The 26,368-nt window shown below is 40.9% G+C and overlaps 1 pseudogene; it reads right to left on the minus strand.

Moving 5' to 3' along the window:
* Positions 1 to 3,867: 3,867 nt before the first annotated feature.
* Morf4l1-ps4 (mortality factor 4 like 1, pseudogene 4) lies at positions 3,868 to 5,583 on the minus strand (annotated as a pseudogene).
* Positions 5,584 to 26,368: the final 20,785 nt, after the last annotated feature.

A 26,368-nucleotide genomic window follows, 5' to 3' on the forward strand; every position in this document is an offset into this window, starting at 1 on the left:
ATTCTACTGAGACATTTTAAAGTATATAATGATAACAAAATCCTCCAAACTAGAATTCTTTATTCAGCAAAATGATCCTTCAAAGTGAGAGAAATAAGGAATGCTTCAGATGACTACTGAGGAAACTTTTCACTGCTACATCTGTCTTGCAGAAAATAGTTAAATTATTCAATAAGAAATAAATCAAATACTCAGGTTTACATAAGAGAGGAGTGATACAGAGGAAGTAGAGGTTAAGTAAAGTCCTTTCATTTTGTGATTCTTACCTGATCTGACAGTTAATGGTCTGCTAAAAATAGTAATAGCAACAGTGATGATTTAATTCATGAGTGAATGGGAAAAAAGAAATAAAAAAGAAAGGGCTGATAAGCAACTCAGCCATTAGTCCCAGATATGAAGCATAACACAGAGCAAGTAAAATTTAAGACTGTAATATTATAAGAGGTTGGTGAGAGAAATCCAGGACATTTCAATTATTTGTTTTGCTTGGGAAGTGAAACAGTGTTTGAAATTGTGAGACGGTACAAGCAGCCTCCCAGCCACAGCTCAGAGATCTCAGTGACAGAAAGATCAGGAGATCCAATACATCCCCAGCTACACAAGGAACTCAAGGTCTCACACAAAACAAAATACACTTAGATTAGCAGTAAAATTAGGTGGTACATTGTAAAGCAGCCGGTGGTGGCTTCTTTTCAAAGAATTATGATATGCTAAGAGAAAAATTTGAATCAGTTAAAATATTAAACTAATAACAGAGGACACAGGAGAGTGGAAGACCAAAAAAGATGACAAGGATAAGGACAATAAATACAGTTACAAAGATGGGAGACCTTCCTCTGATTACACACGTAATCTCCTGAAGCATAAGGGCTCTAAATAGCCCAATTAAAAGACTTTCAGCATGCTCAGTGGTAGGGCACAGGCTTAATGTGAACGGGGCCTTGGGTTTGATGTCCAGTATCATAGACTATCAGAATAGATTGAAAAATTAAGACTATCAAAATAGATTAGAAAAAAAAATTCAACCTAAAGGTCTCAACTAGAAGCCCAGTGTTGATATAATTACAGAGGTGGCGAAAGAGTAAATGGACAAGCCTGGGAGTCTGGCTCAGCTGATAGAGGACCCCCGTAACACGATGATGCTCTGGACCCCAGTACCCACCTAAACCATGCACGGCGACATTGAGATGACAGAAGCAGCCTAGGATACATGAGTCTGTCTCTCTCTGTCTCTCTCTCACACACAAACACACAAATATTTTATACACAAAAGTAAAGGGATAGAAAAATGTAGCTGGAATAATTATATTAATTTTAGCTGAGGATTTCAAAGCAAGGAAAATGTCCACAAATAAAGACAAGCAAGCTATACACACCAAGTAAGAATTGCAATGAGAAATATTTCCGGTGTTATAGCAAGAGGCTCCAGGACCCCTCTACAGTAAGCTGATCCAACAAGAAAAATAAAATGGAGAGAGTTGCATCAAATATTATCAACCGACTGTATTGAGTCAACATAGAAACTTTCATATACCAATAGCAGAGCACACCATCTTCTCATGTTCAGGTAGAACAGTCCTGAAAATCGACATGTCCTGGACAATAAAAATAAACCTGTCTGAGTTTACAAGGAGAGGAAATCATGCAAACTATTTCTACAGAGCATGATGAAAATTGGTAATGATAATAGAGACTTAGAAACCCCCAAAATATTTGGGAATCAATTAACTTATTTCTAAATTGAAGACAAACTTTTACAAAGAAAAGTGAAACTACTTAAACAATTAAAATTAAAATACAGCTCACAGAAGTGTGTGGGATACAGCAAACATAGTGATTGGAGGGAAATTTATAGCATAATTATGTATGCTAGAAAAAGTTATCAAATGGCTGAAGCAATATCTCCCTGGTTAATAGTATCTACTGCTCTTTCAGAGGACCTGCATTCAGTTCTTGCTCCAAGTCTTGGGATTCACAGCTGCCTAGAACTTGAGTTCCAGATGATCTGAGGCCTCTGAGGGCACCAGCACTCACAAGCACACACAAGTACACACATATATTTTCTTAAATAATATAAATAATTATTTTTAAAAATTATATATATTATATATACATATATAATTACATCTGCTGCCATTTTGGGTAACATGGAAGAAAATCCAAATTAAATCCGAAATAAGCAGAAGTGAATAAGTCACATAAATCCAACTATAGTGAGTTGAAATAGAAAATTAATAGAAAAAAAAAGAAGACAAAAAAACTGGGTCTTTAAGAATGGCAGAGGAATTAATATGCTGTTAGTTGCGATGATGGAAAAAGAAGAAAGGACACATTGTCTGTATGAGATATTAGAGCCAGGCCATTACTTTCTGACACCACAGACTTTAAAATGGCCATAAGAAAATATTACGTGCAAATTCAGATCCCCACACAGGCCAATGCTCCAAAAGACACACTCTATCAAAACTCACATGAGAATAAATAATCAGAGGTGACCTGTGTTGATTAATGAAATGGACTCCATAATGATTAGCCACCTTCCATGACAGCAAACATCTGACACGGATAATGTTGCTGGTATGTTTTTCTAAACTCCTAAAGAGTGACAGATATCTTCAATGAAGATTGCTTATTATCAGCCTGACAGGATCTGGAATCACCTGGGAGATGATTCTTTGTGCATATCTGCGAGGGATTTTCTAGACTGGGTTAATCACGAATGAGGACTCATCCTAAGGTTGGGAACACCACACCATGACCTGGAAGGTTGGACTTCATAAAAATAAGAAAGCACACTAAATGCCAGCAGTTGTCTCTCTCCACTTCCTGAGTGCGGATACAATGTGACCAGTTGCCTATGCTCCTGCTGCCATGACTTCTACTTCATGATAGACCATAATTTCATACTGTGCGTGAAAACAAGCCTGTCTTTCCTTCAATTGCCTTTGTTGAATACTTTGCTGTAGCAACAAGACACCTAGTCCAAGTCTCTACAATCCATTCTGGAAAACAGAAGCAGAGGAATGCTCCTCATATGAATAATAAATATAAAAAAACAAATATGCAACAGAAAAATAGCAATTCAAAACTAGGGCCTTTATACAGGAATATGTAGTGTGTGTATGATGTCTTCTAATTATGCCCATCGTTATCCACCAGAGCAGGACATAAAACATTCATTCTGGAAATATGTGGATAAAGAGAAAATATGAAAATTGTGAGATTGATAATTTGCACTTTTGTGCTTCAATGAACAATTTCAAGTACAGTGTTTAAGTGAGCCTTTAAATATTTTTGAAGAATAGAGGTTTTCTAAGCATAGCCAATCTAAGAGTCTCTTTGTAAAATTCCTTTATTCTAAAATCAGCACATAGGTCCTTCTTGTATCAAAACAAAAAACTTAACAAAATTTTGGTTTAAAAAAGAAAGGATAATGAAAAGTGAAAGGTGAAACCAAAGAGTTTCCCACTTATGGTAGGACAGGGAAGAAGAGAACAGAATATACGTTATCAATGTCAGGAGTCAAATGAGCATCACTACAGACCTCACAGACAATAGCGATAATCGATAAAATATTTTAAAGCTCTGTTTTATTAGTGGTAGTAGTGGATGGGAGGGTGGAGTGCACATGTCACAGTGTGCATATAGAGGTCAAAGGATAACTTGGTGTAGAGTCAGTTCTCTCCTTCCACTCTTACATGTGTTCTGAGGATTGAACCTGGGTTTTCAAGCTTATGCAGCAAGCATCTTCACCTACTGAGCCACCTTACTGGCCTTTGATATTTTATTAACTTGAAACTAATAGATTTAACAATGTCTCAAATTTTCCTTGGAAAAGCAACTTTGTTATGATTATGAAAACTCTTCTTTTTTTGAAATTTAAAGAAAAAATTTATTGAAGATCTGAAAAAAACTCCTACAAGATTGACTTTTCCATAAAACTGTAGCTACATGATGCATTGCGTCTATCATGTTAAAACGTGCATTAGACACAAATACAAAAACCATGAAAACAAGCCACCATTCTTTAACAATTGAGCAAAGATAAAATGCCTAAGGAACAACATGGATGACTTGCAAAGGATGGGCTCTTTAAGCACCATTTTAAAAAAAAAAGAGCACAGATGGATGAGTGTTCAGTTATACACACTGAAGGGAACCTTTGGCACTAGGAGTCAGAGCATTTTGTCATAGAGCATTAACACATATTATAAAAGTGCGTAGTGTCAAAGGAACAGAACCACCAGCATTCAAAAGCAGCTTTGTCAACTAGGCAAACACTCTACAGCATGTCTCTCCGTTGTCCATCACTGATACACTGGTAGAAACTTTGAAATGAAAAAAAGAAAGAAAAAAGGAGCAGTTAACTCCTTTTATTTTCTCTGTTTAAAATCAAACAGGAAACAAACATCAACTCTGTTATACACTAACGGTCTTCAAAGTACATCATTTGTACAAGAGAAGGACTAAGAACCAAACTGTTTACAGAGATCCAAGCACGAGTGAGAGAGCACACTCCTCACACGGCTTTCCGATGGTACTCAGGAGGAGCCACTTCATAATCACTGGCACTGAACAGAGTTGCAGAATTCTTTGCCAGGTACTTGAGGAAATCATGTAGATAGTTCAGTAATAAAGCAAGGCTTTTCTCATCTAGAGGTGTATAGGCCAACATCGCTCCAATTCGCAACCTGGGACATGGGTGCATCCGGGTGATCGGCCAGAATTTCAGCATACTGTGGTCTCTCAAATTTGTAGAGTAGCTGAGTGCCCAACATTACATTGAAGTACTCCTTTATCCCCGCCACAACCTCATTAACAGCATACTCCTTATTATCTGTATTTCCTCGAGACTTCTTATAGTTTGCATAATCCTCCAAAATGGAATCCACATTCTTCTTGGCAGGAAGATAAAAAAAGCTGCTTTTGTCTGGTGATCAAGTCCCAGTCATCTACAAGCCATGGTTTCAGCTCCTCAGGAATCTTCACTTTAACTTCAACTCTGTTCATGAATGTTTCTTCATTTTCAACGGTTGGATCTACCCGGGCTCGCTTCTTCCTAGGAGGCTGAGGGGTCTCACTGGTACTGCCACCATCTCCGTTTCCAGGTGTTTTCTGTTTGTTCGTTTTTGTTTTCACTTCAACATTTTTCTGTTGCAGACCGGATGTCTTCTTCCCTGGAGCAGCCCCTCTCATCTTGCCCTCTGCATATTGTTCCTGGTTGGCCTTTTGAAGTTCCCGCTGTTTCTGCAAATTGGCGTCCACGTATTTGAGCACTCTGCTTTCTGGCACCCATTCATCCCAATTTTTATTCCAGCCACTGTAATGGATAAAATACTTCACTTGTTTGTCCTTTATGGCAACCTTTACACACTTTGCTTCATAAAGAAGAGGCCCATGAAAGCACAGCACTCGCTCGCCCTCCTGGAATTTAGGCTTCGGATCCTGCTTGGGCGCCATTTATAAGTGATTCGCCGCCTCCTCCTTCTCCCACCACCCCCGACTACCGCCCCCTACTCTCTACCCCACCCAATTTAGCGTCAGACGCGCCGTCGGGAACAGCCAGCTCTACATCCTGGGCGCGATTTTTGAAAACTCTTCTAAGACTGGAACAATTTAATATCTTTCTCATGTAGAAAGCTCCAAACCCAATAGAGTCTAATTAATAAATTGTTTTAAATATTAAAAATAAAGATCAATTTCACACAAAGCTTTTTAGTGATTAAAAAAGAATGAAGTTTCTTCAGTTTATTCTGAGGCAAGTACTAACTTAATATAGAAATTTTATAATATAAAAATTTGAAAAATATACTACTAGAAATTAAAGTATAAATGTTTCTCATGGGTAGCTCTCAAATCTTAAATAAATAAGCAAGTAGATCTAAAAACATTCAGAGCAAAAATAAACCACAAAAGTACAAAATTGTAGGAAAATAAGGATGTTTAAACACTCAGACAGATAATTTACCACATTAGAAAAAACCCAAACCATTCATTTTGATGAAATTAGACAAAATAAAAAACAATTGAAAACGCAGAATTAATAATAAGAAAGCTGACAATAAGAATAATAAGGTAAACTAGCAATCCAGGCAAAGAGATAGTCCTGAAGAGAATCATTTGTTTTTAAAAAAAAATTCTATGGCAATTATATTGAATATTTCAATATTGAAGTATTTTCCTGACGAGATTAATGAAATAAAGATATTAGTATCAGGAGAAAATCCAACTGAAGGAGCTGAAGCCAGAACTAAAGATAACATGGAAGACGGACATGACATAAGACCAGGGAGTAGTACATGGTGCACTACTCACTTGACTGTGGATATAAAAGGCACATCCATCAGGTTCATCATGAGATGCCCCATCTATGATCTGCAAAGATCTGATTTCTGAAGAACGTCACATTTTAAGCAGTATTGGAAGAGTGGAGCATTGTGCAAGCCACTGACAACCACTCAGCATTCTTCTTGACTCTCATGGGACAGTCATGAATCTAGGGCAGCAGGGGCAGATCCGGAACCCTCCCCATCCGTGCCTTAGGCCAAACATCAAGCATAAAGTCAGAGTCAGAATGTTCGGATAAAGTCATTCTGAGCCTTAACAAGAAATCGTGTCAAAGCTTCAGTTTCTCCAGTTATTACGTGAAAGAATTTACTGTTCTCTGCCTCATGGGATCCACACAGTGAATCAGTGAGGAGAAAAGAAGTCATCTACAGCATGGAATCCACAACGTGACACGTGACTGAGCTCAATGAACAGGAGCAGCTGTCGATCAAAGCCAAAACTGGTGCTACAAACCATTCATCCCCAGGGCAGTCATAGGGCATCCAGCTCGGTTTCCCAACAGTTACTTTCCCATGCCACAGAAAATCAGCCTGACTGACCATTGCCAATTTTGTGCCAATTCACCCCATGCCAGATCCACATTTAGAGATTAAGTTCCCTTATCAGTACTCTAAGACACATGTAATGATGCCCAAGGTAGAACCTGCATAGAGAAGCCAGTAGCTCTGAGGAGGTCAATGAGTTCTGTGGCAAAGTCTCACCAGGAAATCCAGCAAGGAAAGCAGATGGGGCTGGAAGCTAAAGTGCAGGTAAAGTGAGGCATAGTCCAGGAGCAGCAGGTTTGAATCCAACTAGAGTCTCTTAAGGCAAAGGGGACGGTGCTCTTAGGATGTAGAGGTCTAGGGAATGGTGAATTTGAGTGTCCCATTCTAATGCATCACCCAGACATACCTTTGTGACAGAAGTACTCCTCCTTTAGTCCTGGGTTAATCCATGGGAAGCAGCTCACATATAAGGTCTGATCTACAAGAAGAACCTACAGGTTTGGCTCTTGCCAGAGGCAGAACACCCCCACAAGGTCTTCCAGTTCCAGAGCTTGTATGGGAGCTGATGAAGCTTCTATTGCAGCTACTCAGGAGTTCTTGCGGGCTTCCTTCCCCAAAGGTGGTGACTCTGAGAACAGCCCAGTGAAAGTCACGTCTCACAATTAGTCATAGAGCCAGTTCCAGAAACCTCTCTTTGCTAGTAGTCCCTGGAAGGGAGGCTTCTATCCACCTTGTCCTAGAGATGAGGAAATTGAACCTCAGGGATCACGAGAGCTTTCCAAACACACAATGACACCTTCCTTTAAACATGAGTATATTCGGCCCCAAACCCCATGTCCTTTCATGCCCATGTTTGCTTCTGGTGAATCACCAGTAAGGGAACAGAAAGTTTAACATTCTCAAGATGAGGGAAAGGGTTACGACCACCATGCTACCTGCAAGATTTCCTCTATGTTCTCTGGGATGGCTACAGTTCTTTCTCTTGTTATCTCATTCAAAATTGGCTACTAGATGTTTGTTTTCTTTTATTAGTTCACTGTATGCTTAGGAGCAGGGCCCAGCTTCCCAGTTGTGTTTGCCCAAGCTCCTTCTGAGCTGGAGCCATCTGTTCCTGTCCTGGTGAATGCCATTTTTTTAACCCAAAGATTTCCCTACTTATTTGTTGAAGGAAGCCAGTCTCGGTGTCTTGTGTCATCATCCTAACCTTCGTCTTCTTTCTCATCCTCCTCATCTCTATCATTATCATCCATGCAAAAACACCCACCCAGAGCCTGCGAGTGTTCAACAGATCCTTCAGATTGTGTCAGGTGACATCAACAGGAAGTAGATCAAGTTTGCACTGAAACTGTGATCGAAAAGAGACAGTGGCACTTCCAAGTTAAAGCAGATGTTCTTCATTTATTAAATGCATTCTTTAACATTTTCACACTTGTATGCAATACATTTGTGATTGCTCACCACCACTCCCTCTTGTTCCCCTTCTGCCCATTAACTTCTATTCTCCCTACAAATCCACTTTCCACAGTCACACATATTTGATTTTTTTAATACCCAGTGGGTTCTACAAGGGCTTACCAAGAGTTACAGTAGGTACACTGCACTAACAATATCTCCCCATTTTCAAGAATCTATCAAGGGCAATTAGTTCAGTGGGCATGGGGCAGACACGTTGGTCCCTTCTCTCTGTTGCCTGTTGTCGGTTGTCTATTGGTAGTCAAAAATAAAACCCATTTTTTTAAATTAAAAGATCTGAGTGTGAATTTATGTTTCAGAGCATGCTAGAACAAAATCAAGAAAAATGCTAAACTTATATGAATGATTCTTTATCTCTTTATCTCTTTTTTAAATCTATTTTATTGGTTATTTTATTTATTTACATTTAAAATGTTATCCCCCTTCCCAGTTAAACCCCCTATCCCCTCCACTGTCCCACCCTGCTTCTATGAGGGTGCTCTCCCATGTACCCTCCCCTTCCTGTCTCAGTACCCTAGCATTCTCCTATGCTGGGGTATCAAACCTCCACAGGACCAAGGGGCTGCTCTCCCAGTGATGCCAGATAAGGTAATCCTCTGCTACATATGCAGCTGGAGCCATGGGTCCCTCTATGCTTACTCTTTGTTTGGTGGTTTAGTCCCTGAGGCTTTGGGAGGTCTGGTTGGTTTATATTGTTGTTCTTCCTGTGTGGTTAATAACCCCTTCAGTTCCTGCAGTCCTTTCTCTAACTCCTCCATTGGGGACCCCATGCTTAGTTCAATGGTTGACTGTATGCATCCACATCTATATTGATCAGGCTCTGGCAAAGCCTCTCAGGGGACAGCTATACTAAGCTCCTGTCAGTAAGCACTTCTCGGCATCAACAATAGTATCTGGATTTGGTGTCAGCAGATGGGATGGATCCCTAGGTAGGGCAGTCTCTGGGTGGCCTGTCCTTCAGTCTATGCTCCACACTTCATGCCTGCATTTCTTTTTGACAGGAGCAATTCTGGATTAATATTTTTGAGATGGGTGGGTGGCCCCATCATCCCTCAGTCGGGGGCTATGCCTATCCACTGGTTATGGTTTCTACAGGTTCTCTCTCTCTTCTCTTTGTTGGGTATTTCAGATAATTTCATCCCTGTTGGGTCCTGGGAAACTCTTAGGTCCCTGGCATCTGGGACTTTCTAGTGGCTACCAACAGTTCCCCATCCCCCACAGCTACACACCTCCTTTCAAGTTCCTGACCCTCTGTACTTCTTCCCTGTCTCCTCCTACACCTGATCCTGCCCCCTTTTTCCCTCCTCCTCCTCTCTCCCTCCCAGACCCCTCCCTCCCTCTACCTCCCATGATCATTTTCTTACCTTTTCTGAGTAGGACTGGAGCCTCCACACTTTGGTCTTCCCTCTTCTTGGGTTTCGTATGGTCTGTGAGTTGTAGTGTGGATATTTCAAGCTGGTTTCTTCTTGTTGTTGTTGTGTTATTGTTGTTGTTATTGTTGTTGTTGAATATCCACTTATCAGTGAATACATAAAATAGAACTAATGATTATTATTTTATGTGTAAAAACATTCTAATATACACATCAAGGGCTTTACACATAGCTTTAAGTACAGCGAACATACCCAACATTATCTTCTAATGTCTGAGTAATTGAAGTGAATAAGCATGAGTTCTTCATTTAGGAAGTACCAAGTGATGTTTGGCGCAAGTCACAGGATAAGTGGAAGTTTTACATGTGGGAGAGGGATGCAGTTCTAAGGGCTCTGGCATGAGCATCACATAGAGGCAAGGTCATTACAGTCCCCCATTCTTCCAGAACCACCTCTCCACTGAATTTGTAAAGTACAGGTGAGGGGCAGGTACAGGATAGAAGGAGGCCTGTCATTGGAGGAGAAGGAAGGATGGGTGGGAGATAAATTTGAAGGAAGAGGAGGAGACAGAGAGAAAGGAGAGACAGGAGGGAGAGAGGGGCGGAGAAGCCGTGGCAGGACAAGATGACAGGTGATGTTAAGATTCTGCTCTGTGTATTTACAGATTGTTATTAATGTTCTCAAGGGATGGATAGTACCGGGTTTTGTATGTTTAAGTGGGCAATTATATCTTACCAATTGGATCTAAGATTATTGTGTTGTGTGTTCTTTTATGTGAGGGTTTGAGTATAGGAAAGTGTGTGGCTGGGATGTGTTTCCACCAAGATATCTAGCAGATATCTTGGGGCACCGCAGTGCGGACCAAGCCAGGTAAAAGACAACAATACCTTTTTTATTTTTATATTTTTATAACAACATACAATCTTCTTTCAAAAGATGTGCACATAGTTGGATCTCTTGAGATCCCCTCTGCAGAGAAAGACCTTTCCCTACCAATGACCAATCCAAATCATCTTCAAACACTCCTGCAGGTTTAAGCTGTCCCAGACTCTGAGCCAGAACTGATCACTTTTCAGGAAAGAGTTGGAAGAGTGGTGATTCTGTGCTCCCAGGATAAATGACTGAGCTGGCCACTGATAAGGGCCAGTGGTTGCTCAGTTCTGTGGAGTTAGCTGTGTAAACGCAGAGTACACAGGATGTTTGCCAGGGTAGGACCAGAAAGGGAAAACTTAGCTGCTGATTTGTGTTCTCTGATCTGGATTTTAGTTTGCAGCTACAGGTTGCATGTGGATGGACCATAATGGTTCTAAAAAAGAAGAATCCTATATACTGGCTATAATAAATACGTGAACAAAAATGTCTTTAAATAAATAAACAACAGACAAATTAATTTTAAAAGAAGCAAAAGAAAAGAGATGCCACGAGAAGGGGCATTAAAATAATCAATGGTAGATGAAAATGTGGTCAAAACGTTGGTCATTATGAAAAAATAAATTAAAAGAAAAAAGAAACGTGACCATCCAGCCACTATGCTAAAACAGAAAACCTGTGGGATCGGTATGCTGTTGAGGGCACAGAACAGCCATGGCTCTCTGATGCTGGTCCTGAAAAAGGTTAAGTGGGTAAAAATCCTATGGGGAAGTTGTTCACTTATATATTCTAAAATTGAGTCATCCTATTCCTTGGAAGGATGTTTCTAAATATTCACCCAAGAGAAATGCCTGAATAATCTACAGCACCGCACCGTTTGCGGTCAGATTGCTATAAGAATCCTGAACCAGATTTCTTTGCCCTCAACAATACATTAGCTCATGTAATTTTGCATTCTGAGATTTCCTGTGCTTTGTGGGGTTGCAAGCAATACCCTGGCCTGTCTTAGAATCTCCTAGGTCAGAACAACGTCTGTCGGCATTACCAGATGTCCACTGGTTTGAAAAATCATTCCTGACTGAAAATCACCATCCTGAATGGAAAATGTATGTTTATTTACCACTGAGGCTTGAGCATAGCCTGGACCTTCCAAAGATCCCTGTGCTGGGAACATGGCCTTCAAGGTGATGATACTGGAGGTTAGGTCATGGAAGAATCCTTGGGATTTCTTACAAGAGAGTTATAATGGAGACCTGGGTTGGTCCCTTGTCTCTAATTTTTGTTTAGATGTGACTCTGCTCCCCAACAATATACTCCTGCCTTTGTCACCCACCACCCACTGTATACCAAGGTGCTATCAGACCTAACTTTGTGGAGACATCATGCCTGGGAACCTACAGAGCTCTGAATTCCTAACCCAACTTGCATGATAAAAGGTGAATGATGGGCATATTTTATAGTCCTGAAAAGATAGCTAGTACATGTTGCAACAATTAAAATGGACAAACCATGAGGAACATATTAACTATCCTATTATATATTATATCATGCATATATACATATCATATTACATATAATTACACAGCAATGAGAGATTGATCACTATTTCACTTACCAAGAAGAAAAGAAGCCAGGCACAGTTAGGCCCATACTATCACACTATCTGCATGCATAAAACTTACAAGCAGGTAAACCCAGCTTGTAATTAGTTAGAAGTCAGGAAAGTGGCAAAGAGCAGAGAGGAGAGAACTTGAAACAGATATAAGAGATCCTACTGTGATGCTCTTACGTTTGGTATTATAGCCAAAATATTGACTGCAGAAGCTTTAAAGTTATAGGTTTATAATTCATAGCATCATTTAAGTATAATATTTCCTTAAATTGTTTCTCTTTTATATATTGGTACTAGTTTTCTTCCATGAGTTTTAAATTATTTTTATCTGTATATATCAAGTATTAAACCTAAGGTCCAATTTTTGAAAATAGACTTAGTCCCATACATTGTCCCAAATGTAAACCTGTAGACATCCTTTAGTATGGAATTATAAACCTTCTTTTTCGCTCTCTGAAGCAGAACCTTGCCAGTCACCTATGTTTCTAGGGGTGTTCTCATCTATGTCTCTATGTCTGACCATCAAGACCACAAAACACAGGGCAGAGAGTTGGAGTATCATCACTTCCTCCTACTGAGTTCTACTCTGTCTATTTCTGAAGTTCCACACAGCATATTGTTTTCAAGTTAAAATATGTTTAGGGATGAAATTGCATGAGGTGATTGAAAGAGTAAATCCTGAAGATGGCAGTCATTCCACCTAAGTTACTGACAAGTTACTTATCCCCAAGTTTCTCAACAGTCAGATTGTCCTTGGCATCACAGACTTGGCTCCATAGACATCTATACCCTTAAGACACGGTCCCCACATTCCAATACACCTTATGCAGTTAGTCATAGATGTACTGTGATTCCAGTGCTACCAAGAGTCTTGTCTTCTTAAAGTAAATGTTCTTCATAATTCATTGTTCTTAAAAAGTCAAGTTTGTTTCAAGCTATTCATCTCTTCTATGAAATAAAAAGGTTTTGCTTAGGGAAACAGTGTGTCTGTCATTGCTCACTGAGTTGGTTAACAAGGAGATATTGAGTAAGAAAAGAATAAAGTATAAAAGACATAGATGGCCCATGATGGGGGATATGTGGTAAAAGAATAAAATTAGCAGGAAAGGTCAAGTGAGAATTTCAGGACTCATCTACAAAACTGGGTATGATGATGGGCACTTGTTATCCCAGGAACTTAGGAGGCTGAGGCAGAGGAATGACTTGTGCCCAGTTCAATGTCATCCAGGACAACATAGTCAGAACCTAACACATAAACAAGGCACTTGACAACCCTGTTGTCACTCTTTTCACTGAACGGTGATCTCTTTTCTTTCCTCACTCTGAGTTGGGCTGATCTTGGTTACTGGACCTGTGCCAATAAAAGGGAAATGTGTCTTCCAAGGTTCTTTAACTTCCAGGTCACAAACAAGAGAGCAGTTTCACCCTGTACTCCTGAGATACTTGGGGAAAGCCAGCCAGTCTGATGAAAGTGGACCACCCAGTGTCCTAGGCTGGAGAGCAGACCATGCCAATGAGATGAGCAACTATCTACTCACAGCCAGCATCATCTGCCAGACACGGAAGCCATCTTGGATTGTGGTCCAGGAAAGCCTTCAAATGACCATTGAGGACATCTGTTAAAAGAACTCCGAGCCATGACTTTGGATTCAAACACCTCCATTAAGTAAAAATACCATTAGGAGCTGGAGAGTTGGCTTCGCTGTTAAAGCATTAACTTATAATCAAAAACACTGGTGTTCAGATTTCCCAAATCCATGTAACTGCCATGTGGCTATGATGGCCCACCTCCTGTCTTAGAGGACAGAGACCGGGGAACCTTTGAGCAAGCTGGCTGATAGGAGAAACCATACTGTCGAACTCTGAATTTGCCTCAAAGAGTAAGGTAGAAGAATGATGAATTAGGAAAGATTCCTGATGCCAGCTTCAGGTTGCCACGTGTACGTGTGCACCCTCCCTGACCCCACTTACACACACACATACACATAAAAAGAAGCAAAACAAAAGAGACATAGTATATTCAAATAAATGTATTTACATAAAACTGTCTCTGCCTCGAACAAAGCAGGGTTTTTTTCTTACAGAGGGAAGAACAAACAGAAGGCAGGAAATATGCTGGTGTATATGTATGTATACGTGCATATGCATGCGCGTATGCATATGTATAACCTGTGCCACCCAGGTACTAGAACTGGGAGGAAGGTTGCTTCAACCTTCTGGCTTAAATCAAGTGCAGAACTGGAAGATAAGTCTCCTGGCTCTAAAAAAGGACATTTTCACTCCTGGCGTGATATTGCCTGCAGGAATTACACAAACCTAATAAAATCGCACAGGGATCCTAAGGAAAAGGAGCATCTTCTGACTCTTCTGGAATGATTGACTGCCCAAGTCATCAGACTCCTACCTCGAGGGCTAACTTTTAATGTGACAATTGTTTCAGAATAGGAATAATAAATTTCACCTAAAGACAGCAATCTGGGCTAACAAGGTTCAAGCACTTGAATTCTAGTATTAGGACATGTAGCAAAAAAACTGGGGATTCTGAGATTTAAAAAGAAAAAATGTCAAGGTCTGTGCCAAGTGTGAGAGTCAGCCAGGTTGTAAACAAGTACAGTAATATATGTGGCAAGAACACAGGGAAGCAGAACTACAATAGAGCAGTAACTTGCAGTGTCTTAGGGGAATTCATGAGCAATGGATAGAGCTGCCCAACCTCGGCTCAAAGTTCAAATACTTATTAATTAAATCTTGTGAACTAATCATTATTTTCATAGTGTGCCAAATGCATCTGTTGCATCTGGCCTTTCTGAACCTAGGTGTCCTTTCACACTGAACTCTAGTGAGTCCTGACACTCACTGTTTCTCCGTGATTTGGGGCAAATAAGCGGACATGTAGACCAACTCCTTCTTTCTTTTTGCATTGGGTTCTGGCCACAGCAGGACCCAGGAATGGGTTCCGCTCTGTGCCGTGTGTTGGCAGAGGTCTGCCCTTTGCAGTTCAGATGTGAACACTGCAGGGACATCATAGCCTATAACTGGGTAAAGCTGTTCTAAGTCATCACTGAAAGTTCACATGCCCATGGGCACATGCCTGCTCTGAACAATAGCTTCATCAATTATAAAACTGGGGTGTATTTCCCTTGTGCCCTTACTGTTTCCTTTTCCTCAATTGATTTACTATTTAGACAGGGGGAAATGCTACTGTGTTCAACATAATGAAGTATTGAATCAGAAATCTGAGAAACAAGAGTGAACTGACATCGGATGAGTCTCAAGGTCAGGCCAGGGCACAGGAATTTAGAGTTAAGTAAGCAGATAGCCATGGGCCTGACCCTGAAACCTAGAGTCTCTTCCTGACCTGTGTCTTTCTCACAGATTTATATGTCCTTCCATGGTTGGTGGCTTTGGGCCCCAGGCACAACTCTGTAGGATTCTTCCCCTCAGTGGCTCACATCAGCTGTGCCAGCACCATCTGCAATGAGATGGACTTTTATAGAGCTTTGATTACATGGAGTACTGTGCCAATGCCAGGCCAGCATCCTACAGTCCAGGGTACCAGAAACCACAGCTTGACCTTCAACTAGAAGGCATGAGTTTTCTAGGCAGTTGTAGCTGGGATAGAAATTCTATTTTAGAATATCAAAACCCTTTCCATGCATATGCCCTTTAGACATTGGTGTACAGGGAAAAAAATCATACTTTTTGCTTTCACATTTCAAGGCATCTGCATGGTAAGTTAACTGAGGACAGTAGGGACAATTTCCCTAATTATTAATGTCAAACCTGAGTGGAAAGAACTAGCCACTGTTAGACTCACTGCTTAAATTCCATTCTGTTCTTCTGGGTGAGAGCAAAGAGTAAATGAATATCCTTGACAGGACAGCTTACCATATCTGTACACATTCAGAAGGAAGCTAGAAAATTGCAGGGAGGTACAGATGCTCAAGACACTCGGGTATCCCTGTGCAGAGAGAGTGAGCAGGTTAAAGAAAGATAAGGCATTAGTTTTGGTGTGTGTGTGATATCTTGTGGCAGTTAGTAGAGGGTGTTGAATCCGGTGGAGCTGCAGTTACAGGCAGTAGTGGGCCACTAGATGTGGGTGTTGGGAACTGGATTAGGGTGCTTTGCAAGAGTAGCACTTGCTTGCTCTTGACTGTGGAGCCATCTCTCAAGTAGCAAAGCTCATTTGTGGATGTCATGCTCTCCCCAGAGTGGCCTACACCTTCACCATTTCAGGCCATGTAGCAGTGGCCCTCTTACCTGTGGAACATTGCGTAAATCTGCAAAGATTACTGCCTTTGGAATATGTTTTTCCTCACTCTCCATATTAGTTTTGTACTAGAGACTCCTCCAGTTGTGGAGGAGCTGTTATGGAAAATTGTGAAGCAAGGAAATTAGATGAGGATTACCTTTTCAGCTGTCTTGTTTCTAGACAGGAAAGTCTCCACAGCATTTTCTGCTTTGCCTTTTCCAAACAGAGGAACATGCTGTGAGCAGGGGAGAAGCCATTTGTCCAACCTCCCAATTTTGCCATTTGGTGAGTAATTTCTCTCTCCTGAGAGTGAAGTGACATGCTTGAATTCTGAGCAACTTTTAGCCAGGACAGGCGGTTCATGCCTATAGAGAAAGGAAGGAGGGCCCAGAACACACCAACACCAAATTCTCATCACAAAGATTATTTGCCCCAGAGGAACAAAGCATAGGGAATAAGAGACAAAGAGGCAGATGGAGGATGAGGGAGAAGGGAAGAGGAAAAAGGAAAAGAGTACTTGCCTCAAAGAAACAAAACTATGTCTCTGGATAGAGAGGAGACAGATCCATAGACAAATGGCGGTTTATAAGGGGAAGGGGAAACCATGTGTTTGAATGAGCTGGTTTGTTTTGATTGGGCATGTTAATTATGTAATCCAAAGGGGGGTTGCTGGACTAAAATATTTTGATAGCTGGAACTTGATGGTCAGCCTCAGGAGGAGAAAGTGGCCAAATGAGGGACTAGACCTTGGTGGTGAGCTTAAAGAATGTAATCTAGGTCCCACACCCGCGGATCCCGGCCTGCAGCAGCTCTCTGCTCCCAGACCCGGTGAGAGAGAGACCCAACCGCCTGGTCAGGTGGGCACTCCTGAGGTGGCAGAGCGGAAGAGACCACCAACACTGCTCACCCCTGCCCACATCCCTGGCCCAAGAGGAAACTGTATAAGGCCTCTGGGCTCCCGTGGGGGAGGGCCCAGGAGCGGCAGGACCCCTGCCAGAGACACCGCCGGACCCTGAAGGAAACAGACCGGATGAACAGTTCTCTGCACCCAAATCCCGTGGGAGGGAGAGCTAAACCTTCAGAGAGGCAGACAAGCCTGGGAAACCAGAAGAGACTGCTCCCTGCACACACATCTCGGACGCCAGAGGAAAAAGCCAAAGACCATCTGGAACCCTGGTGCACTGAAGCTCCCAGAAGGGGCAGCACAGGTCTTCCTGGTTGCTGCCGCTGCAGAGAGCCCCTGGGCAGCACCCCACGAGCGAACCTGAGCCTCGGGACCACAGGTAAGACCAAATTTTCTGCTGCAAGAAAGCTGCCTGGTGAACTCAAGACACAGGCCCACAGGAACAGCTGAAGACCTGTAGAGAGGAAAAACTACACGCCCGAAAGCAGAACACTCTGTCCCCATAACTGACTGAAAGAGAGGAAAACAGGTCTACAGCACTCCTGACACACAGGCTTATAGGACAGTCTAGCCACTGTCAGAAATAGCAGAACAAAGTAACACTAGAGATAATCTGATGGCGAGAGGCAAGCGCAGGAACCCAAGCAACAGAAACCAAGACTACATGCCATCATCGGAGCCCAATTCTCCCACCAAAACAAACATGGAATATTCAAACACACCAGAAAAGCAAGATCTAGTTTCAAAATCATATTTGATCATGATGCTGGAGGACTTCAAGAAAGACATGAACACACTTAGGGAAACACAGGAAAACATTAATAAACAAGTAGAAGCCTACAGAGAGGAATCGCAAAAATCCCTGAAAGAATTCCAGGAAAACACAATCAAACAGTTGAAGGAATTAAAAATGGAAATAGAAGCAATCAAGAAAGAACACATGGAAACAACCCTGGATATAGAAAACCAAAAGAAGAGACAAGGAGCTGTAGATACAAGCTTCACCAACAGAATACAAGAGATGGAAGAGAGAATCTCAGGAGCAGAAGATTCCATAGAAATCATTGACTCAACTGTCAAAGATAATGTAAAGCGGAAAAAGCTACTGGTCCAAAACATACAGGAAATCCAGGACTCAATGAGAAGATCAAACCTAAGGATAATAGGTATAGAAGAGAGTGAAGACTCCCAGCTCAAAGGACCAGTAAATATCTTCAACAAAATCATAGAAGAAAACTTCCCTAACCTAAAAAAAGAGATACCCATAGACATACAAGAAGCCTACAGAACTCCAAATAGATTGGACCAGAAAAGAAACACCTCCCGTCACATAATTGTCAAAACACCAAACGCACAAAATAAAGAAAGAATATTAAAAGCAGTAAGGGAAAAAGGTCAAGTAACATATAAAGGGAGACCTATCAGAATCACACCAGACTTCTCGCCAGAAACTATGAAGGCCAGAAGATCCTGGACTGATGTTATACAGACCCTAAGAGAACACAAATGCCAGCCCAGGTTACTGTATCCAGCAAAACTCTCAATTAACATTGATGGAGAAACCAAGATATTCCATGACAAAACCAAATTTACACAATATCTTTCTACAAATCCAGCACTACAAAGGATAATAAATGGTAAAGCCCAACATAAGGAGGCAAGCTATACCCTAGAAGAAGCAAGAAACTAATCATCTTGGCAACAAAACAAAGAGAATGAAAGCACACAAACATAACCTCACATCCAAATATGAATATAACGGGAAGCAATAATCACTATTCCTTAATATCTCTCAATATCAATGGCCTCAACTCCCCAATAAAAAGACATAGATTAACAAACTGGATACGCAACGAGGACCCTGCATTCTGCTGCCTACAGGAAACACACCTCAGAGACAAAGACAGACACTACCTCAGAGTGAAAGGCTGGAAAACAACTTTCCAAGCAAATGGTCAGAAGAAGCAAGCTGGAGTAGCCATTCTAATATCAAATAAAATCAATTTTCAATTAAAAGTCATCAAAAAAGATAAGGAAGGACACTTCATATTCATCAAAGGAAAAATCCACCAAGATGAACTCTCAATCCTAAATATCTATGCCCCAAATACAAGGGCACCTACATACGTAAAAGAAACCTTACTAAAGCTCAAAACACACATTGCACCTCACACAATAATAGTGGGAGATTTTAACACCCCACTCTCATCAATGGACAGATCATGGAAACAGAAATTAAACAGTGATGTCGACAGACTAAGAGAAGTCATGAGCCAAATGGACTTAACGGATATTTATAGAACATTCTATCCTAAAGCAAAAGGATATACCTTCTTCTCAGCTCCTCATGGTACTTTCTCCAAAATTGACCATATAATTGGTCAAAAAACGGGCCTCAACAGGTACAGAAAGATAGAAATAATCCCATGCGTGCTATCGGACCACCACGGCCTAAAACTGGTCTTCAATAAAAATCAAGGAAGAATGCCCACATATACTTGGAAATTGAACAATGCTCTACTCAATGATAACCTGGTCAAGGAAGAAATAAAGAAAGAAATTAAAAACTTTTTAGAATTTAATGAAAATGAAGGTACAACATACCCAAACTTATGGGACACAATGAAAGCTGTGCTAAGAGGAAAACTCATAGAGCTGAGTGCCTGCAGAAAGAAACAGGAAAGAGCATATGTCAGCAGCTTGACAGCACACCTAAAAGCTCTAGAACAAAAAGAAGCAAATACACCCAGGAGGAGTAGAAGGCAGGAAATAATCAAACTCAGAGCTGAAATCAACCAAGTAGAAACAAAAAGGACCATAGAAAGAATCAACAGAACCAAAAGTTGGTTCTTTGAGAAAATCAACAAGATAGATAAACCCTTAGCCAGACTAACGAGAGGACACAGAGAGTGTGTCCAAATTAACAAAATCAGAAATGAAAAGGGAGACATAACTACAGATTCAGAGGAAATTCAAAAAATCATCAGATCTTACTATAAAAACCTATATTCAACAAAATTTGAAAATCTTCAGGAAATGGACAATTTCCTAGACAGATACCAGGTATCGAAGTTAAATCAGGAACAGATAAACCAGTTAAACAACCCCATAACTCCTAAGGAAATAGAAGCAGTCATTAAAGGTCTCCCAACCAAAAAGAGCCCAGGTCCAGACGGGTTTAGTGCAGAATTCTATCAAACCTTCATAGAAGACCTTATACCAATATTATCCAAACTATTCCACAAAATTGAAACAGATGGAGCCCTACCAAATTCCTTCTACGAAGCCACAATTACTCTTATACCTAAACCACACAAAGACACAACAAAGAAAGAGAACTTCAGACCAATTTCCCTTATGAATATCGACGCAAAAATACTCAATAAAATTCTGGCAAACCGAGTTCAAGAGCACATCAAAACAATCATCCACCATGATCAAGTAGGCTTCATCCCAGGCATGCAGGGATGGTTTAATATACGGAAAACCATCAACGTGATCCATTATATAAACAAACTGAAAGAACAGAACCACATGATCATTTCATTAGATGCTGAGAAAGCATTTGACAAAATTCAACACCCCTTCATGATAAAAGTCCTGGAAAGAATAGGAATTCAAGGCCCATACCTAAACATAGTAAAAGCCATATACAGCAAACCAGTTGCTAACATTAAACTAAATGGAGAGAAACTTGAAGCAATCCCACTAAAATCAGGGACTAGACAAGGCTGCCCACTCTCTCCCTACTTATTCAATATAGTTCTTGAAGTTCTAGCCAGAGCAATCAGACAACAAAAGGAGATCAAAGGGATACAGATCGGAAAAGAAGAGGTCAAAATATCACTATTTGCAGATGACATGATAGTATATTTAAGTGATCCCAAAAGTTCCACCAGAGAACTACTAAAGCTGATAAACAACTTCAGCAAAGTGGCTGGGTATAAAATTAACTCAAATAAATCAGTTGCCTTCCTCTATACAAAAGAGAAACAAGCCGAGAAAGAAATTAGGGAAACGACACCCTTCATAATAGACCCAAATAATATAAAGTACCTCGGTGTGACTTTAACCAAGCAAGTAAAAGATCTGTACAATAAGAACTTCAAGACACTGAGGAAAGAAATTGAAGAAGACCTCAGAAGATGGAAAGATCTCCCATGCTCATGGATTGGCAGGATTAATATAGTAAAAATGGCCATTTTACCAAAAGCAATCTACAGATTCAATGCAATCCCCATCAAAATACCAATCCAATTCTTCAAAGAGTTAGACAGAACAATTTGCAAATTCATCTGGAATAACAAAAAACCCAGGATAGCTAAAGCTATCCTCAACAATAAAAGGACTTCAGGGGGAATCACTATCCCTGAACTCAAGCAGTATTACAGAGCAATAGTGATAAAAACTGCATGGTATTGGTACAGAGACAGACAGATAGACCAATGGAATAGAATTGAAGACCCAGAAATGAACCCACACACCTATGGTCACTTGATTTTTGACAAAGGAGCCAAAACCATCCAATGGAAAAAAGATAGCATTTTCAGCAAATGGTGCTGGTTCAACTGGAGGTCAACATGTAGAAGAATGCAGATCGATCCATGCTTATCACCCTGTACAAAGCTTAAGTCCAAGTGGATCAAGGACCTCCACATCAAACCAGACACACTCAAACTAATAGAAGAAAAACTAGGGAAGCATCTGGAACACATGGGCACTGGAAAAAATTTCCTGAACAAAACACCAATGGCTTATGCTCTAAGATCAAGAATCGACAAATGGGATCTCATAAAACTGCAAAGCTTCTGTAAGGCAAAGGACACTGTGGTTAGGACAAAACGGCAACCAACAGATTGGGAAAAGATCTTTACCAATCCTACAACAGATAGAGGCCTTATATCCAAAATATACAAAGAACTCAAGAAGTTAGACCGCAGGGAAACAAATAACCCTATTAAAAAATGGGGTTCAGAGCTAAACAAAGAATTCACAGCTGAGGAATGCCAAATGGCTGAGAAATACCTAAAGAAATGTTCAACATCTTTAGTCATAAGGGAAATGCAAATCAAAACAACCCTGAGATTTCACCTAACACCAGTGCGATTGGCTAAGATCAAAAACTCAGGTGACAGCAGATGCTGGCGAGGATGTGGAGAAAGAGAAACACTCCTCCATTGTTGGTGGGATTGCAGACTGGTAAAACCATTCTGGAAATCAGTCTGGAGGTTCCTCAGAAAATTGGACATTGAACTGCCTAAGGATCCAGCTATACTTCTCTTGGGCATATACCCAAAAGATGCCTCAACATATAAAAGAGACACGTGCTCCACTATGTTCATCGCAGCCTTATTTATAATAGCCAGAAAATGGAAAGAACCCAGATGCCCTTCAACAGAGGAATGGATACAGAAAATGTGGTACATCTACACAATGGAATATTACTCAGCTATCAAAAACAACGAGTTTATGAAATTCGTAGGCAAATGGTTGGAACTGGAAAATATCATCCTGAGTGAGCTAACCCAATCACAGAAAGACATACATGGTATGCACTCATTGATAAGTGGCTATTAGCCCAAATGCTTGAATTACCCTAGATCCCTAGAACAAACGAAACTCAAGACGGATGATCAAAATGTGAATGCTTCACTCCTTCTTTAAATGAGGAAAAAGAATACCCTTGGCAGGGAAGGGAGAGGCAAAGATTAAAACAGAGACTGAAGGAACACCCATTCAGAGCCTGCCCCACATGTGGTCCATACATATACAGCCACCCAATTAGACAAGATGGATGAAGCAAAGAAGTGCAGACCGACAGGAGCCGGATGTAGATCCCTCCTGAGAGACACAGCCAGAATACAGCAAATACAGAGGCGAATGCCAGCAGCAAACCACTGAACTGAGAATAGGACCCCCGTTGAAGGAATCAGAGAAAGAACTGGAAGAGCTTGAAGGGGCTCGAGACCCCATATGAACAACAATGTCAAGCAACCAGAGCTTCCAGGGACTAAGCCACTACCTAAAGACTATACATGGACTGACCCTGGACTCTGACCCCATAGGTAGCAATGAATATCCTAGTAAGAGCACCAGTGGAAGGGGAAGCCCTGGGTCCTGCTAAGACTGAACCCCCAGTGAACTAGTCTATGGGGGGAGGGCGGCAATGGGGGGAGGGTTGGGAGGGGAATACCCATAAGGAAGGGGAGGGGGGAGGGGGATGTTTGCCCGGAAACCGGGAAAGGGAATAACACTCGAAATGTATATAAGAAATACTCAAGTTAATTAAAAAAAAATTAAAAAAAAAAAAAGAATGTAATCTAGTGGTTTTTAGCGAGGGGTTGGGGGAAGGAATAGGGCAAGGGCAAGATCTGCCAGAGCCATGTTTGCCACGTTTGCCCTGCTTGGGTCTGCTAGAGCCCTTCCTACAGACCCAAAGCTTAGAAGCTGAAGTAGAGAGATAGTCCCGAATTTAAAGGATAACCTGGGCTACAGAGTGAAACTATATCTTAAAAGATAAATAATAGCTTCCAGCTTTCATTTTCCTGATTTTGTTTTTTTACTTATATGGACAAGGGAAATGTGTCTCTCTGCTCTAAATGCACTTTGTAAATGTGATGACGAGAGGGGAGTTAGATGCAGGTATACAGTTTGGTTTCCCGTTCAGTTTGTTATTAAAATATAGTAGTGTCGTCATCTGATCTTACTGAAGGACTTCAGAAAGATTGTTTAGAGACATAGTTAACCCTAGATTGGCATGATGACTATAACAAGAAATAACATATAATCCCAGTTGTAATCTGGTCTCAGAAGTCCCCTCCAAGCTCCAAAGTCCCTAGCTGCGCAAGACCTCACATAATAAACCATAGTATTTACATAAAATCTGCATTTTTCCCAATATAATTGAAATCACCTGTAGATCCCTTAACCCCCTAATAAGACTCGGATGCTTTGTAAATAGCTGTTTCAGTGCATTGTTCAGAGAACCTGGACGTGGAAAACAGTCTATGTTCAGCTCAGTTGCCACCATCATTGGCCTAACTAGACATGTGATCAGTGAGTAAGCAGATGACGTCAGTTGATACGGAGTGATTTATAACAGATTTGTGGTTCTACAGGGCAGGAAATGAATGCCCATTCTTGGAGTGTGGCCTGACAGTTAATTTAATTAATGGATTGTTCTTTCAAACTCCTTTGAAGATAAAATGTAAACTACCCACATGGGATCCCAGGAAGGCATAGACAGAGATAGTCTTGAGAACAGAATTGTCCTAGGAAACCACTGGTTTCCTTCCTGAAGGTGATTAGATCCCATCAGTTTAACAAATAAAAAGTTAACGTTAGGTGGGGCAGCTGTAATCTCAGCATTTAGGAGATTATGAGTTGGAGAGCAGCCTAATTAGTAAGAATGTCTCAATAATGAATGAATGAATGAATGAATGAATGAATGAATGAATGAATGAATGAATGAATACTCAAAACAGAATTGAGAGGGGGGGGAAGGGAAAGGAGGAAGGGAGAAATTGAGGTAAGGAGGGAGAAAGGGGGAGATAGGCAGGTAAGTGAGGAATGTTGGTGAATGCAAAATTATCTCTGCTGTTAGCCTCTCCCCTCTGGAGGAAGCATTCTACTTGTCACTCTGGCCTCTTATTTACCAAAATAGGGAGGTGGGTGTGGCAATATGCAATCCAGGGCATCCATTTCATTGTCTCTTAAGGCCAAAGCTATCATGGGAAACTTTTTTCCAGAGTGTGAAAAGGGAAGAAAGAAAGTCTACAAATGAGTAAGAAGGGGGCTAGCCATGACTAAGAAAGAGGCTAACTAGGGCTCCATGCTATAGACAGAACTTGCAGGACTAGAAGTAAATAAAACCGAGAGCTCAGGGAACTATGCCAAAAGTCAGGCACTACAACTTCAATGGATTACTAAGGCAGATACTGAAAAGGAATGCTGGGAAATGTAGTCTTTAGCTTAGCACAGTGACGTTCTTCACAAATAGAGTTGTAATTAGGGATTATGGGGGAATAAATGCTGTCTAAGCAGCTAATTTTAGGCCAGGGAGCCCTAGGCAGAATTTGCTGAGGACTTTTATTTTTGTCTGATAGTTAACATGAAGCTACATAGTCCTTTGCCTTCTCTCTTCTAGCCTGGATCTGGACTGATGCCAAGAAGTAGGTGTAGCTTACATGATATACAGTAATCAACATAAGGTTATTCTTGGTTACTTTTATATTGCTGTGATATAACACCATGCCCAAGGTAACTTATAAAAGAAAGCATTTAATTTGGGGCTCATAGTTTCAAAGTTGGATTCCATGACCACCGTGGTGTGGAACATGACAGCAGGTAGGCAAGATGATGGAGCAGAAGCTGAGAACTTACATCTTAATCCATATTCATGAGGCAGAGAGTAAGCAAACTGGGAATGGACTTTGAAGCCTCAAAACTCACTTCAGTGGCCACACCTCCTAATCCTTCCCAAACAGTTCAACGAACTGGGAACCAAGTATTCAAATATATGACCCTACAGGGGATCATTGTCATTCAAACCACCACAGGGTGATAGGATAAGTAACAGGGGAGTCACAAAGTTTTGATTCCTGTTACTATCAAGTTATTAGTTGTATCCAATACTATTATGTGAAAACTCTTCTTGGTAAGGTTGCTGGGTCACATGTTCTCCTACCGCAGACACCCACTGCCAAGATCAATCCTAAGCAGTAGGTTTTTCTACCAGTGATTATTGCTATGTGTTATATGTGCATTTGCTCTGTGTGTTGGGTTGTGTGTATGCTGTGTTTATCTGTGTGTGTGTGTGCACTGTGTTTGCTATATATGTGTACCATGTGTGCCAGTGTGTATACTCTATGTGTGTTGTATTGCTCTGTGTATACCTTCTATGTGTTATTTGTGTGCTACGTATGTGTTCTGTATGAATGTCTGTCTGTGTTATGTGATCTCCCAGAGATAAGAAAGATCTCTAGAATACATGTAATGCATTTCCATGGCTGCATTACCCACAGTTTGCAAAGAAATATTCACATCATATTT

This window comes from Rattus norvegicus, chromosome 13 (assembly GCF_036323735.1).
Source record: "Rattus norvegicus strain BN/NHsdMcwi chromosome 13, GRCr8, whole genome shotgun sequence".
In the NCBI taxonomy this organism is placed as follows: Eukaryota; Metazoa; Chordata; class Mammalia; order Rodentia; family Muridae; genus Rattus; species Rattus norvegicus.